Source organism: Apus apus, chromosome 3 (assembly GCF_020740795.1).
Source record: "Apus apus isolate bApuApu2 chromosome 3, bApuApu2.pri.cur, whole genome shotgun sequence".
NCBI classification, from domain to species: Eukaryota; Metazoa; Chordata; class Aves; order Apodiformes; family Apodidae; genus Apus; species Apus apus.
The window spans coordinates 83,625,626-83,639,819 of NC_067284.1; the positions used below are offsets into that span (position 1 = coordinate 83,625,626).

The window sequence follows — 14,194 nt, forward strand, 5'->3', positions numbered from 1 at the left end:
TTCTTTGGGGGGAATTAGCCTCCAACAGTAGCTTAGTATTTCTATTGTTTATCAGTTGTCTGTATAAGCCAACTGCCTGTACAAGTTCATAGGTTGTCATAGTTGACGTTTTTTGAAAAATTTCTGAGAGGGTGTTGAATATGTTAGAGATAGTATAATCACTTTGTACTGAACATTTCTAGGATCTGTGGATTTAAAACATTCTTTGGTAGGGATCACATGTGTTCGCAGATTTTGTGTTATGGCTCTGGTGGTTTAATTCACTACATAAGCAATGAAAGCAGCCAAATGAAATCTTTCTTTAAACTTTACTGACTGCTGGTAGGATCACCACAGGCCATAGTAGAAGATTACCTGCTTTATTCATATGGAAACATACACTCACAGGCATCTAAATTTATGTCTTATAATCTCAAACTGAATCATATAGAAATCATGCATTACCTGCACATTAAGTATGCTTATAAGCATTGTTGTCTTCAAGCATAAATGGACGTGTTTCTCAGAGGACTGCACAAATGGAGTGCACCAGATCTGACACTGGACATCTCAGAAGCTAACAGTGCACCATGTAGTGGTAGGAAGACCACTGGGTACCAATTCAGCTCTGCACATGCTCATAGGGAGGCACTCAGCAGGATAAAAACCCTTGAGGACCAGTGGGGAAGACTGTGCATTCTCATGCCTGTCAAACTAACGTGATATGCAGCCGCATCCCTGGGAGCAGAACCATCCACTGTGTCATTTTGGGAAGGACTAGTAATCAACTAAAGTATATATGAGCTTTAAAACTTAGTTTTTAAATTGCAGACTTGTATCACAGAGTGATATTTTACAGGAGGAAGTTTATCTTCTTCTGATAGACCAGCTATTTTTGTTCTGAAATCACTGAGAGCTAATGGAGGTTCATTAAGCAATGTTTTAGTTACATTCAGTACAAAACCTCATAGTAATTGGAATAATATCTTTAATTAGCTTCTTGATTTGATATTTGGGATTTCTGCAAATTAGAAGAGAGATTAAGAACTGCTAATGCTCTTGCATGTAACCTTCACTCTCAAATTTCAGTGGCCTCTCTAAAGGACAGAATAAGGAAATGCAAAGAGGGGGTTATAAATGTATTTGTGGAGATTCTTTTTGGTCTTTTGAAGGACACTAATTCTTCCTACTTACCGTAGTAATTTGTTAAGATTTCTCCATTAAAGTTGTTCTAATTTCTAGATATCATTTAACTTCATGTTAGAAACACAGAACTAGAATACATCTTCTGGGTCAAATCATACAATTCATAAACATGTCAAGCTTACACCTCATCTAATTCCCCCCTCACCTCTACCTCCAAAAGGAAGGCTACACTAAAGCCCTGCACACTTGCCAGTTATGAATTATCTCCACTTCAGTTTCAGAACCGTAGCAATCCTTTACATGCGCAGCCCCCTTCCAAAGCAGCTTCTGCTGTGCTAGCCACCTCTGCAGAACTACTGCAACATCACCCACCTGCCTGTTACCAGTGCTGAGTGTGGAGGAACCACAGAAACAAACTTGTTGCAGTTTTTAATCTATAATGAATTTTAATTAAAAACCAAAAATGACTGCTGCTGCTACAAGAAGGAGGCCCTGCTCTCCCGTTCATTCCCAAAGTGCACTGGACAGCAAAAAAAAAATTATGATAGCTCAAGCAAAACAAAAGTGAAACTGATGTCCCTCAGACAGCACTGTGCTGAGGGCAGAAAGTGAGTTCTTTTGTATTTGTGTTATAAAAATAATGCAAGGTTAAATTTTGCTCATCTTAAGGTCAAGTAAACTCCTCTGAAACCAATAGGAGCAGTTCCCCTTTGAAATTCCTGCTTGCTACTCAGTTATCACGCATAAAATCCCTCCTGGCTGACCTGAAAAGCTTCACATCCTCAAAGCTTTCCCCATGAAGTCAAACCAAGTGTTTCATAGAAACATGGAAAGGATAATTTTATTAAAAGTAAGTTGTTTATGTTGGATTGCACACCTATGCTCTAGATATCTTCAGATTGTACAGGTTTAATATTATTTTTCCGACAAAACAATAAAGTGAGGCTTTACTGACGCCCAGCACACAAAAAACTTAATACTGGTAGACATGAAAACAAATCATTAAGTACTTCTATAAAGTGTTGCATTTCAAAGCTGTTGAAAAGATACAGAAAAAAAGCCTACCATTGTTGACAGCAGATTTTTTTCTGGGGCAATGAATCACCTCTATTCTTCTCTGTCTATGTGATTATTTTCTTCCTCTTGTGAATTAATATACTGCAAAAAAATTGATGTGAGCAAAACTGGCCAGCTAATTAAAAAATTGTATGGCATAACTTGTGCCTTTTCTGGAGAATATGCAAGCAAGACACAAGTATTTTGTTAAATTTTAACAAATATTTGGAATGTAAAGCAATGGAAAAACCAAAACAATACAAGTAAGAATCTAAACCAGACAAACATTAGTTTGTGACATACTCTGAACACTACTTAGGCCAGAGAAGAGAGAAGTTTTCTTCAAATTTATGGGGTCAAGCTGTGCCAGGAGAGGTTCAGATTGGATATTAGGAAGAATTTCTTCACTGAAACAGTGTAACTCATTGCTGAATCAAGGTTCAGTTAGTTTTCTTTTCTACTGTCCATATTTTCTCCCCTCCAGTGAATAGGCTGTTTCCTAGCATATCATGTTTCACCAGCCTACCACAGTGCACAATACTGCTCCTCCTATTACTTACTTTCAGTGAATATTTTTAGGTTGAGAAACATCCATGACAAGGATGTGTCTGTACTTCTTTGTGTGTATTTATTTTGCAGTGGTAATGTTTTACACTGGTTCATGTACATTCAGTTTGCTGAACATTCTACTGAGCTACCTGAGGCTTCCTTCAGAAGGACGTTACCAACAAGGAGCTCCAGCAGGGGAAAGGGAGGTGCAGTTTAGCCTCTCAGGTTCTAGCCTCTGATACGTGAGACATGCATGACAGATGTGAAATTATTTTGGGCCAGCAAAATAATTCCTCTTCTGATTGCACATACATACATCTTATGGCTCATACAAGCACGATCTATTTGGCTGCTCAAAGGGTAAGGGAGAAAAACACTTTTCTTTCCTTGTGATTTATTCAAAGCCACGATCAAGCTTTTAGTACACAATCGTCTCTCAGTATACTCTTACATGCCTACGTCCCATGCAAAGTATGGCCTCCTTAGCTGGTCCCCAAAAGCAGTGCCCTCCTCACCTTGGCCTGAGTTCCTTTGTTTGAGAAGTCTATGTAATGGACAACTTGTCAGAGTGCATAGACCTATCTTCAGAGGAAGATTAACACAACAGCTACAACTGACACTTTCACTAGTTCTCACTTGATGATTTCTAATGTTCTTTCTGCCTTTATTGAGCCAGATTCCAACCTTGTTTATAAGAGGCACACAGTGATGGATACACTCCACTATCTTGTGAGGGCTGAGCCATTCAGAGGCAGGCTGCACTGCCCAGTCCAAACATAATGAGTCAAGATTTCGGCCCTTACAACACAGAAGAATGGGTGTAACATACACATAGGAAATAATAACTTGCAAAATTAATGTTTCAGAAATATCTTACTTTGGTATTTCCATAAAACAATAGCTACCCTAACATAAGTATTTTCAACTTACCGCAAGCATTTCTATTTTTTCATATGCTACTTAGACACACTTTGAATAAGAAAAATACATTAAACTGGCTAAAAAAAAACAACAGCCCATTTTAATTTGTAAAGTATTACAAGAAAGTTCCCTGAACATCAGGGCAGGAAGTGATTGCTTTGCAAAACACACAATGCAAAGGAGGAAGGAACTTTTTTTATGGAAACACTGATGTGTAAATCAATTCGTAAGAGTCAACACCCCTTTTCAAATGGGGTGTGATAAGCTTAAGGTAGCCAAAAATGATAACTGACCACAATGTTTTCATCCTATCTGTACAGTGTAATACATGGACTGTCCCAGTCCTCAGGCACTCATAGCTCCAGTCCAAATTCCCTTGAAATGAAAGCTCGGCATGGACTGTAGAAGACTCAGCTCAGATTTGTATCTACACAGTGAGCAGAGATCCTGAGGGTGACTTTTTAAAAGTAGGTTTTCTTTCTTCATACGTGCCTAATTTTACTTCACAAGTGTGACCTTAACAACTGCATCTTTTCAAGCATAATATCTTTATGAAATTATTTTGATTTTGAACCTCTAGGGTAGATTTCTGGTTGTAATTACTGAATAGAGAATTAAGACTTCACTGACAATCCCTGCATCTTGCTGGAGTCTTAACGTCAGGTTCACTCCTCTTTCTTAGATGTAAATCAGTGTAATTAATTTTTATCTAATTCTCACTATAGTACCAAAAGAGACTTTTTTAAAAAAATCAAGTAAATTTCCTCTCGGGAAAGCATCCCACAGGAAGAGAAGGGGAGAAAAAAATGCTATTTGCTGACACATAAAATATTAGGACAAAATACAGGCGTCATCATAAGAGACAGAAGAAACTTGAAGACTATGACACCAATTGTGAAGCTTAGTCTTCATTTTCCCCAAACTTCTGCTCTACCTGGCCCATGCATTGTGCAAGTGAGTGGCAAGAGGAGGAGGACATGGGGCCAAGCCTACTGCTCTGGCAGAGCCCCTCAAATGAATTGTGGCAAAACATCAGTAGTGCTGCTACTCCCATTTATGCCCCACTGCTCTCAGCTTCATTCTGACTGCTCTGGTTTACTGGGAGGAGACTATAATTTACACTTTATACTGCCTTTAAACCATTGAAAGCAAAATACTGCATAAAATGAACATAAATGAGCACATTCTCATGAGATGTACTCTCCTCAGCATGTCCCACAGGCTGCTTGCCCTTCAGCGTAGGATCCTATAGAGAAGTGAACTGTAAAACTCTTAAAGGAGTTTTGAACTCTATTACTGTGCTGGTTACCAAAACAGGCACTCACAGAGACAACACTACTGACACAACGGAAATGGAAAATTAACCATTATGAAAGGTTTAACAGCTCTATGCAGAGTTGCAGTACAATCAAAACTGCAATCTTGAGCACATTTTTTCCATGGCTGTAAATGAGGCAGCATGTCCTCATTCACGCGAATGAGGGATATAAAACCTCCACAGTGTTCCAAGCCATTGCAATAAAGCAAGAAAACCTGCAGCAACCACAAATGTTGCTTTTTTTGTTGCCAACACTGCTTGGAACACTTCACCAGTCAATGACTGTAGCTCTCGACTTCATTTAAGTGCAGAAGGAAGAAGCATGATTCTAATAGATACTCCACTACCTGAAATCTCAAGTGTCTCTACAGGCTGAGGCAAGACAATTGAGGCAGGAGAAGCCCATCTTATTGGCAGGACAAGAAGGACTACGAGTTCTTCACCTGCACCACAGTCTGCTGTGGTGCAAGTGGATATGGCTCCCAAAAGGATAAATCCTTTGGTAAAGTAACCACAGTGATAGGAGTTCTTCTGCACTGATCCCAGTCCAGCTGTTCACAGGCTGGGCAGCAGTAAATCTCTCACATCTGGCAGCAAATAACAGCACGCTGGATTTGAGTGCTCTTTCAAGCTGTTGGGTTCATAGGCCTGCACACAACTGAGCAGAGCTGGGTCTTAGGATGTCACTTTTCCATAATGCCCACAGGGTAAGCAGAAAAATCACTAGATGTCAGTCTGAATCTGTGGGAACATTTCCATGCTGCTCTGAATTGATTCAGGGAAAGAACAGTGATCCCAGTGTTGCTTAAATGGAGGAACAGACACTTGTGTAACTGCAATGGTTTTTCTTTGCAATCCCTCTGGGTGTTATTTTCATTGCATCTTTAGCCAATCTCATTAGGGGTCTCAGAAGAGTTCCGTTCTTATCGACTGAGGATGCATTATAAAGACAATTGATTATGAAAACCTATTCTCTGGCAGGAGTTGAGTTATTTCTACTGTCTATTTCTAAACCCTTTTTTCAGCACTAACAGCACTTTTGATAGCAATAGCCAGGTAGCTGAGATGATGTGTAGCTGATATAGGTGGGATACACATACTCCAAAGATTCATGTGTGGGCCAGATGACAGAAATGATGCACTTTTCCACTGTTTCTTCAGTGAATGACTGTTTGCAGATTTTCCAGCATGGTATGGAAATACCATCTGAGTTCACACTGTTGTTTTTTCTTCCTTAGAGCCTGACCATAGTATCACTCAGCAACAGTCTTGAAGCCAGCAGGTTTCCTTTCCTAATGTCTTATTACCTAAATAACATTACTTATAACATTTATATACTATTTTATTGTGTTCACCTTCGTTATAACAAACAAGCTAAAATGGGCTGTTCTAGAAAAGAAAGAAAAATCTCAATCTGATATGCAATGGGCACAGGTACTACCTTACTTCAAAGCCTTTTGCTTGCCAAGTTTTTTTCCTCAGATCTCCACAAATTTATTCTGGTAAGCTCAGTGTCTATGTTCCAGAAACTGCTGATCTGTGGTTATTTTCCCAGCGTTGAACCACACTGACAGAAATCAGTTAGAGAAAAAAACTCACACAGCTTTTCATCATAACTTTTAATACACAGACAACTAACTCTATTGCAACCAATAGTGTGAATCATGCTTTTTAAAGGTCATTGTTTCTTCCTCCTACTACAAAGTTCTCCAAAACACACATTACGGTTTGGTGTCTCTCCTGATGGAATGGAGCATAGTAAAGATGTAAAATTTAGGTGTCACAGATAAATCAACCAGCGGATACTGCTTTTGTTGAAGGCTGGTAGATATTAAAACCTCCTTTAGTGCATACCTAGAAAAAAACGGCATGGCTCCTATCATGGATTGGATGTTCTCAATAACTGGAAACTCACCCAGTTTTTGCAAAGCATTCTCCTGCTACTTTGTGTAATATTGACCAGCATATTCAGGAAACAGCAAAGCACCAAATAAATACTCCAGAGGTGATGCTTCTCTGCCTCTCTTTGTGTCTAAGCTCACATATCTGTAGGATCCAGAATCCGTGGTGCTCTTGAGAGTTTTCTTCTCTCCCTTACGTATGTGTAAAGACTGTACAAGGTTCCCTTGCAAGGCCGTGGTTTCTTTCTACAGTCTGAATTCTTCTTTCTGGAGCTGGGTGAACTGAATTTTAAAAGGACCCTGGAAAGTCTCTACAGATCACCTCAAAATTACCTGGATTTGCCAGAGTGCGTGACTTGTTAAAAATGACTCTGAATATCTGGATGTGAAAGACTGACAGGCTTAACGTTATCTATCAGTGTATGTCAGGTACTGTAACCAAGGAAAGATGTGTCTTTCCAATTAGAGGTGCCTGTGACAACAACAAATATAAAGTGGAAGACAATAGGCAACAGAGAGTGACTTTTTTCATGCTAATGAAGTTAAATGATAATAGATAGTGGATAAAGTAAGACAGGTTTTATCTGTGATTTCTCCCTGGCTGTGTTTGTAACATCACACTTAGAGTATTCCAATGATAGAGAAACTTTCATCTCATTACTACCAACTGTCTGGAAGCTGAGAAGCACGTTTCAGAGTGTACACTCTGTACGTAGACTTGACTGTTACAGCATCATAACTAGAGTTACCTAAATGCTTACTAACTCTTACGAGCAATATCTTTATTTAGGATATATAAGAAAAATCTATAGTTGACATGGCATGTATTTAACTCAGATGAACACTGTCTGACCTTTAGCACTCACAGTAAGACACATCCAGCCAGCTTTCCCACCCAAATGGGCATCAGCCATACTGATGCACTCATATTATCTGTGAGTAGGCCACCACACGAGCTGTATGGTACAGTTGTAATGAATGGTGCACAGGTAAGGCCGAGCTGCTGAGTGGGCTGTGGTGATGGTGAGCATAGAGACCCTGGGGATGAGTGGCTGCAGAGCCACTGATTGCTTAGGTGTAAATTTCCATTTTTATTTATTTATTTATTTATTTTAGCCAAAGAGAGGGCTATATTAAATGCTGTTCATATTTCTTAATAAGAACTACTCAACTGAGGGCAATTTGAGTTACTTCTTGAAGGAGAAAAATAAACCAATTTTGAAAAAATAAGAATGAAGCAATGGCACTCAAGTTAGCTTGGAGGATGGAATTTGTGAATATAAACTTTTAAGGTATTAGGAGCTACATAAAATGCAAAGTTTAACACAAGATCTCATTGTATTAAAAAACAGAAACATGTTGCAGAAACTTCCATTTCTAAAATGACATATACATGAATATTGACGCTACATTGTAACACAAAGAGATGAGCTAGAATGCCTAGCGAAAGAAATCATTTATAAGGTCTGTGAAAGCAGAGAGAAGAAAGACAATGAGGATGATGGCAGACTGTCAGCTTGAGCTGTATCTCAAACTAAAGTACCATAACACTTCCTAGTAAACCCCAGGTAAATTCAAGGCAAGATTTGCTTTCTCTTTTAGAATATACTCCTAGTTCTTAGTTCCTTAGAATGTATTCCTATTCTAACTGCCCATAAAAGTTATGGCAAATAGGTATTAGTGGAATACAACAAGCTCTGGGTACACACTCACCTCCGTTATCTGCTCATGAATATAATTTGATAAAAAACCCAATCTGTAGCCATATTGTTTTGGCATTGAATTGCTACAAAGTGGCACACCTTGCAAAACAATGTCCCATTGCTGCTCTTCCCCAAATTGCACAAAACAGGCTCAGGGATAGCTTTGTCCTCCCCTTTCATGTTCTTCGACTCTATGGAAACTTTCAGTCTTAGGACATAACGCTAATGTCACTGAGGGTGACTGATGCGGAAAATCTACATGTGCCTTAATTTCAAAGCAACCACTTGAAGCAATAAACTGAAAGTACAAGGGATTAGAAGGAATTGCTGTTGCTGCAAAGCACATCTACAGGTTTGCTAGCAAAATAAAAATCCATCTATAGAAAAGAGAGCTAAACACAGACATGAATTTCAGCTGCGGTCAGGAAAACATAATCAGCTGAATATAACATAAACCAGTGTCTCTTGAGGAGATGAGATTGCAAGAACACATGAATTTTATAAAAGGAGGTGCAGTAGTAGGCTTGGTCCTCTGAAGATAATGAGAATCAGAATCTCATCAAAAGTGCTATGATGGAATGGGAAGAAAATTCAACCTGATGTGAACTGCAGACAGAAGAGATGATTTCAGCTCAGAAACAAAGAAAAGACTGCTCAGCAGCTAGATGCTTTTAAAGAAGGGTAAATTTAATTTAGCAGTGGCATGGAGATAATAATATAAGAGATTATTTTTATGATACACACTGAGACATTTTTCCATGCGGGAAATCAGAATGTCAGAGGGAAAACACAGCTGATTATTTCAATTTATTTTTTTCTTATTTTTCTCTTACGTTCACTTTGAATGCATTTCTTTCATATCCAACACAGAAAAAACCCAAATGATATATATCTGTTTCTAGGCATGCTGCATGCTAGGTACCTGTTTCAGTGAGGCCAAGGTAGAACACGGGTGTCAGTTAACAAAGAGGAAAAAAGAAATTTCAACAAAAAAATTACAGAAAAACCTACAACAATTAAGAGATCTGTATAAACTGTGTTATGCAAGTTTACTGGTGTCATCATTTACTTCAGTATTCTGATCTTGCTCTGCTCATCTAGCATAAACCTTTTGCATTACTCTTTGGTGCTCCCTTCTGTGAATAAGTAACTTAATCACTTGCTCTCCATAGAGCCCACATGTTACAAACAATCCTATTCCAGTGTCTTTCAGGGATTTGCCTTTATTAAGAAGGAAAGTAGGATAAACTTCAACTCAGAACTTCTGTTGATGCTGTTTCATTCTACTGAGCCTGTTGCTAAGACGACTACTTTGGGACTTCTGAGCCCACACCCTAGATTCTATCTTTTCAGGCAGTCACTTCCCCCTCTTCAACCCAGAAGTTATGAGTCATCTGCCTCACTGAGCCAACAAATACCTCTTAACCTTTTCCAGGTCTGAGAGAGTAACAGGAGAAAAAGATGTTCAAAGCAGATTCTAATGACCTTTTAAAACAGAAAGTCTCTGTGGGATAGAACTTAATCCTAAAGGTCTTTCAGAAAATACACATTAGAAAGTAAATGCTAATTGAGCTGTAATTTTAGAGTGTGCCATACTGAAACACTGTCTAGTATCTACCAAGGAGAACAGTTTCCAGGTCTTACTCAAGCTAAACAGAGTGAGGGGTATTAAGCATTGGTCACAGTGTTTTATTCTAGTGTGCAAATATTTTGTTACCATTTTGCAGGCTGAGTGTGATCTTGCATTTCTCCTCCATAGATAAAGGCAAATCACTTACCCATTAGAAGGTGTGAAGCCAGGTTAAGGCTTTGAACAGAGTATTTATTTTCCTTTTGCTGAAATGTTTTTATTCTAACACTTGCATAAGCTCAGAACATTTCTAGTAACCACGACACTGCTGCTATGAGAGGAAGTGACCCTTTAAATTGTTCTGCAAACACTCAGTCAGGGGTTCTCAAAAGCAGCACAGACAGATCTATTTTTAGAAGATCTGACTATGAATATATCTGCAGAGATGGAAGTTAGCAATAGGCCTGAGACATATTTCAGGCTGCACTGGGAAGAGTTATTTCTCATCAGATAGAAGGCATGGAAATTTCTATTACCCCACAACATGATACACAACAATAAAAGAATGTCATCTTATGGACTGGAAAACAGAGCTTCAGTGGAGGACACCAAGTAACAGATCCATGGTCTAATCAGCAAGACAGCTGTGACACGCTCATTAAAGGGAGCATATTTAGTTCAAAACTGACCAGCCCATAGGACCATCTAGCAGAAAGGTACTTTTATTAATTTGAGAAAACACACAAAATATAACATCAAGCATGTCAACTTGAAAAGAGTGTGATAGTCTATTCACTATAGCTTAAGTTGCCAAAGTGCTTTCTTAAGGAGAGAGGATGTCTATCCTGATCACTCCAGTTTTCTTAGTTAATTATACAATGCCTGTGAATCATTTCATGTTCAATTTATCCTCTTCTTAACACTTAATGTCACCCCAAAAAGGAAGAGATTTTTTAATAAATACTAATGTCAGTATTTTCTTTATGACAATATGGCGGCATATTTCAGGTTAAAAGAAATGAGTATTTTTCCTTCTCTTCTGAAAAAAAAAAGAGTAATATAAAAAATGAGTTCTCTAACAGGTTGCTGCGGAAAACAACAACTGTGTTATTTTAACAACAAAAGACCAAAAATGCAACAAATCAATGTTTGAGACTACCCTGATGTGAGAGGAGTATTCATGAAAGGAACAGACACAATTAGGTTGCTAATAGAGCATATAAATGACAGGTGATACAGAGACCCATTGCATTTCATACTATTTGTAGAAGTACACAAGTGTGGGCAACGTGCATACAATGCTAATAATGATATTAGTGCCTAAATTCTGCTTCTTTGTTCTCAACAAGTGGAAAATGCAGCTGCTGAGGAATCTTCAAAGGGACCCACTCTAGCTCCCTCAGTTTCACATTGGGTTTATGCCAGACCAAATTTCACCATAATTTAGAGCACAAAGACATGCTATACCATACTGGGTCTGTGGTGAGCCCATAGCTCTTCAGTGCTTTGGAAAGGAAAACAAAACTTTTTTTTCTAGCCAATATTAAATTTTTTTAAGGTTTCTGGAGCCAGTCTAGTAGTCTGATGGATGAAGTCCTGAAACACTTCAGCCACCATAAAAGAAATCATTAAAAAACCCCTACTTAGGCTCCTCCAAATGTCTCCCTAAAGTTTTCCTCCACCATAATGACTTCCAAAAAAAAAAAAAGGCTATGTGTATAGATTGTGCATCTGATGTTGGCATAGTAAGTAGTTTTTCATTGTTTCCCTGTATCCAATTGTAAGTCAGGGAGACAATTTAGCTTCTTTTTTTGAGGGAGGAGGGAGGGCAGTATTTTTCTTGAGCTTTGTGCACAAAAGCTCCTGGGCATTTTAGTAATACTAACAATTAAATAACATTCTTATGATCAGATGAACTATTCTACCTGATTCACGGGCAGTCTGATGAACTTCTGTGAGGTCAAACTAGCTGGACTCACTTGGCTTAACAAGCCTAAGATATAGATCAGTGTTACAATTTCAGCCCCCAAAATATTTAGGATATTAAATAGCTTTATAAAGGGAGACTTTTACCTACAGTTACAGTAGACAAAACACAAAGTATAAACAGTAGCTGGGTGAAGAAGTAATTTTCCTTCATGGTACTGTTATAAACCAAGTACATTATGGTAGGTGATAGTGTTATTAATCATGTTTACTACAGTAGTGCCTACAACCATGCAAAAGATGAGCCTCATAGGATTTTGTAATATGCAGAGATACATGGCAAAAGATGAAAACTATCCTGAAAAGTTTATACACAAGGTAAACAACATAGATACCTAAGGGGAAAGTGGTACAAAAAATGAGTGGGGTGAAAAATCTGATCACAGCAAACGTTAGTTTTGCAACCAGAAAGAGAGAACAAGAGTCTGAGATTGAACAAGAGGGAAGAAGGGGGAACTACAAAAGGAACAACTCAAGCAGAAAAGACAAAGAAACGTAGGTGAGCATGACCTGGATAGAAGCACTTGAGGTTGATGTGAAGTAAAACTGAGGTGAAGGGTGGCAGCAAAGATTCAGAGCAGACATCCACTAAGTGAAGAGGCAGAGACAAGCCTGCCAAAAGTGCAGGGATAGCGGAAGACCACAGGTAGCCTGCTAAAACAGCTGGCTGGGCTCTCTGGACCCTCTTTTTGTCCACAAGGTTACCCAAAAGCTGATGGGAGCTTCCTTGGCAGGCCAAGAGGCATTCAGAACAGGCTTTGATGGACATATCTGAGACAGATGACTCACTGTTTTGTTTTTGTGTTTGTGCACTTACATCACTGTATTTAGAGATGACCATGCCACAGAAAATCAGTTATTTGCAATTTTGGACCATGGAACTAAAAAATAAAGCACATATGACACCTGCCTTAAAAATGACACCAGCCATCATTCTTTGATTGAACCAAATCAGCTCTGCAATCAAAATAAAGTGAAATTAGTAATTTCATTCTTGAACAGACATTACTTTGCTGATACCTGTGTATCTCAAAGAATTAGGATGACTATCAGTCATAAAACAGCTTTGCTGTTCAGTGTTTACTGACATGTTTTCTCTGCCTTCACAGAGAGTAAGGAGGCAGTAAAAATCAGGCTGCTCACAAAATCTTTTTAACAAACAGAAATGACAACTGACAATGCAAAATTAATAAAAATGTCGGCAACAGTGTGGATTTTTTTTTTCCATTTGGTGTCACCAGATGAGCTTCACAGCAGAAAGGCAAGAGGGGCACATGATACATAATACTGCACGCAAGTGAATGGTAAAGGACATGTGGATACAATTTCCTAGAGCAAGGCCTTCTCCTGTAATCAGCTACATGAAGAGCAATCTCTGACCCCACAAAAAATCCCATAGATGTCGGTGGAACATCTCTGTGGGAGCGTTTGGTTTGGAAGACTCTGGTTTCATGATCTGCATGAAAAATTCTTATAAAGGTGGTCTTTATTTAGAGGGCAGGTACCCAACCTAGAAAGTAGTGTGGTTCAAGCGCACTAAGAGATGGTCCTAGAGCAATGCTTTCATGAAAGGGTTATAGGATATATAGGCCATATGAACAAGAGATGTGCAGAAACACATATATAGGGAGGAGGTAATTTTTCTCTGCAGATAAAATTGGAAGAACTTATAATAAAAAAATACATGCAATTCTGGTGGAAATGTTCTAAAATAAATAAAATTAGGAGAAGCTGCAGAATAGAGACCTATTTGTTGGGGTTTGTTTGTTTGTTTTGTTGTTGTTTTCCAAACTGTATTTTATCTACCTTACTCAATAGAAAACTGACCCATAACCTATTTACTGTATATGTGCTATCAAAAAGAGAAAATACTAAAAGGATCTTTATTCTGTCGAAGGAGAGCACTGGAGTTAGTGGCCTGCAGCTGAAATAAATGTCTAGAAACAAGAAAAATGCGTACATTGTCCCACAGTATAGTCATCCACTAGGAAAACCATCTAAAGCAGCAATAGATCCTCTATCACTTGATGTCTTACACATCAATCAGAAAGTTACTTGTTAATTT

At 38.5% G+C, this 14,194-nt stretch overlaps 1 protein-coding gene across 2 annotated transcripts in view; it reads right to left on the reverse strand.

The window, feature by feature from the left end:
* The window catches only part of CHRM3 (cholinergic receptor muscarinic 3), a 271,524-nt gene that overhangs the window by 62,229 nt on the left and 195,101 nt on the right, over window positions 1–14,194 (reverse strand). The window lies entirely within an intron of this gene.